Genomic DNA, 2,904 nt, shown 5'->3' on the forward strand with positions numbered 1-2,904 from the left:
CGATGTGTAGGACGAAAGCAGATTTTGACATCAAATTTTGGGGTAAAAAAGTGCGTCTTATACACCGAAAAATACGGTATGTTGTATATTTAAAAAATGTTTAAACCTTTTAATTGTTCATTTTAAAACATAACTAAAATATAATAGCAAAACCTAAGTACAATTTAAACTTTATCTTAACTATAACATTTAAGTAAGAAACAACCATAAGTGCTATAGTCGATCAAGCAGTCAATAATACTATAGTCAATTTAGTATACTCTGTGAGGAAGACTTGGTGCCAATTTCAAAATAACCATTGTCAGTTTATACTGTAAAATGAGCTCTTTCTAATTGTTAAATTAACATACGTATGTAACCTCAACATGGTAGGGATAAAGCTCAAACAAATCTTTTGAAGGTGGGCATGGCAGCTGTCAGGGGTTGGAAAAAATGTATTAGTTGTTTTCACTGAATTCATTCAGAGTACTTTGAAAGGAAAGTCAAAAGGTTATGAAAGCATCTTGGTGCTAGATGTACCTCTACTCTATTACCATTGTATTATTGAAAATACAGAGAGCCAAAGTAGAGATTTTTCATAGCACATTGGTTGGTCACGGTTTGTCACGTGACTACATCTGAAGTTCTAAGTATTTTTTTTAATGGTTTGTTTTGTAATAAAGGACTTAAAACTTGGATAAAATAAACCTTTGAATCATAACACGCATTATAATATTAAATTCACTCGCATATATTGATATTAAAGGTGTATACATTTTGAATGTAACATGGTGATTTGAATTGTGCAGAAAAGCTTTTAAAGGGGCTGCCATTGTGAAAGGGTTAATGTCCTTTATAAAGTCTAAAAATTGTGGATTCTATATTAACACACTACTAAAATGAATTTCTCCTTTGAATTTTCTTCATGTAAATATCCATTTGACATTGGATTTCTTTCATTGTTTCAAGTTTTCATAGTACATTCTCTTTAGTTAAACTTAACTATTTTTTAACGTAATATATCTAATATTACAAATAGTTACAAAATTTAATGATGGTGAATTGTTAAGACAAAAAAGAATTTATGAACAAATAAAAACAATTTTACAATATTGGATCATGAAGAGTTTGACCCGTACGTGCATAGTTTTTGCATTTTTAAGGTGCTTGATTTGAAATGAGAATAACTGAAATTTTATTTAGATACATCTACATACAGGTTATGTTTATGAAAATTAATCCATTATTAGTCATAAACTAACAATTTAAGTAATTTTTAAATAACATGTTTCCTAAATGACAATAAAAGTTGTTAATTTTGCTACTGGAACATGAATTAACTATTCTTTATAATGTGTACTTCATGTAGCATTTTGCCCTGACAAATTGAAACACTGAAGTCTCTTGAATATGTATTTGTGAGTAATTTTGCTTTCTGAACATTATGCCTAAAAATCTGATTTAAGTTGGCTAGTAACAAGTGTCAGAAATGTGATACCAATGTTAGCTTTAATAACCATAGATAGTTTTTCTTTAATTTGCAGTTTTGGTAGTTAAAACAATTCTATTCAAAACTGCTGAATGTTACTTAACTAGACAACCTAGAATAGCAAATATATAAAATACTTGTATAAAGTTTTCTCAGTGCACTCATTGCGTATCTTATTTGTTTTAGCTATGTGCAAATGTCTAATACAGTTTCATAATTTTTGAAAATAAACATGGATTTACCAAAGAGAAATTCCGTTACTAATCATTTTTTTTTACAGGATTTAGTGTGTTTAATATTTGATGATGGAAAAAATGTAGACTTGGTTTACTTAGGTTTTCAGAAAGCTTTTGTTAAGGTGCCACATGAAAGATTAGCTAAGAAAATCTCATTGGAAGTTTTGGAAAAACTAGTAAGTCAGATTATAGATGGTTTGGTAATAGAAAATAGAGTAGTTATTAATGAAGTCTAACCAGACTGGACCGTTGGTACAAGTGGCATCCCTCAGAGGTGTCAGTGCTTGGACTTTTGCTTTTTTTATTTACATTAACTTTCAATATGGGCTTGGTCAATTGGACCAACCATGTGACCTCTTTGTACTGATTCAAAGTCTTTTATAGATTTGATACGACTAACTTTTAATATAGTGTGTCTATCTTCACAAAATTTGGAAGTCTTTCAGTAAACATTGCAAGTTTTTCAGATAAAAAAAAATATTTTTAGTAAGCTAAAAAAAAAGATTTGTCCTTGAGTATTTGTTTTGAATGCTCTGTGTGCAAATTGATTTTCATGTTAACTTTAAAATACTTTTCTTCAACTGAAGAATCTAAATTTCAGTTTGTTGACCAACCTCGTACCCATCAAAATAAATCTAAATTACCATCTTTTTCTTTCTAGAATGACTTTAAATTGTAACATGAAACAGTATTTGTTGATTCTGCATAGCTTTAAACTCTTAACAGTATACATCTACTTATAACTAAATTTTGTTTTCTTGCCATTTGAACCGTGTCTTAACTACTATTCGCACCATTATAAGTTGTAACTCACATGAAGAATGTGCAGCTCGCATTACACTATTTAATTACATTAACCACAAACTGCTGGTGCATGTGTGCCTCATGAAATATCTATCATATTATTCTGCTTGTTTGTATGTACGCCCGTTATGCTTTCTGACCAAGAACCTGCTGCATAAGCATGCATGGTTAGAATGTTTCCCCGAGAAAAACCGTGCATGCACATTATTTACTCAATGACAAACAGTCTGCCTGTGGCAGAGAGCTGCAAAGCTCAGTGATTAAGTCACTACAATTGCTGTATGAAACAAGAAGTAACAACAAAAAGGGGAATGTAAATATACTTTACTAACCATTTGGTACAACAGAATATCAAAAACTTATCAAAGTTTTTAAAAAAGGTTTGATGTTAGGTTG

At 30.1% G+C, this 2,904-nt stretch overlaps 1 protein-coding gene across 3 annotated transcripts in view; it reads left to right on the top strand.

The window, feature by feature from the left end:
* Positions 1 to 2,904, top strand: part of LOC106478681 (moesin/ezrin/radixin homolog 1-like) — a 51,925-nt gene that overhangs the window by 8,897 nt on the left and 40,124 nt on the right. Inside the window, exon 1 of one of the 3 annotated variants that reach the window (XM_022382311.1) lies at positions 1,862 to 1,880. The exons of the other annotated variants lie outside the window; for them this stretch is intronic. The gene's annotated coding sequence lies outside the window, so the exon portion shown is untranslated. Of the gene's footprint in view, positions 1 to 1,861; positions 1,881 to 2,904 lie in introns of those variants that run through there. 3 annotated transcript variants of the gene reach the window in all.

Source organism: Limulus polyphemus, unplaced genomic scaffold (assembly GCF_000517525.1).
Source record: "Limulus polyphemus unplaced genomic scaffold, Limulus_polyphemus-2.1.2 Scaffold240, whole genome shotgun sequence".
In the NCBI taxonomy this organism is placed as follows: Eukaryota; Metazoa; Arthropoda; class Merostomata; order Xiphosura; family Limulidae; genus Limulus; species Limulus polyphemus.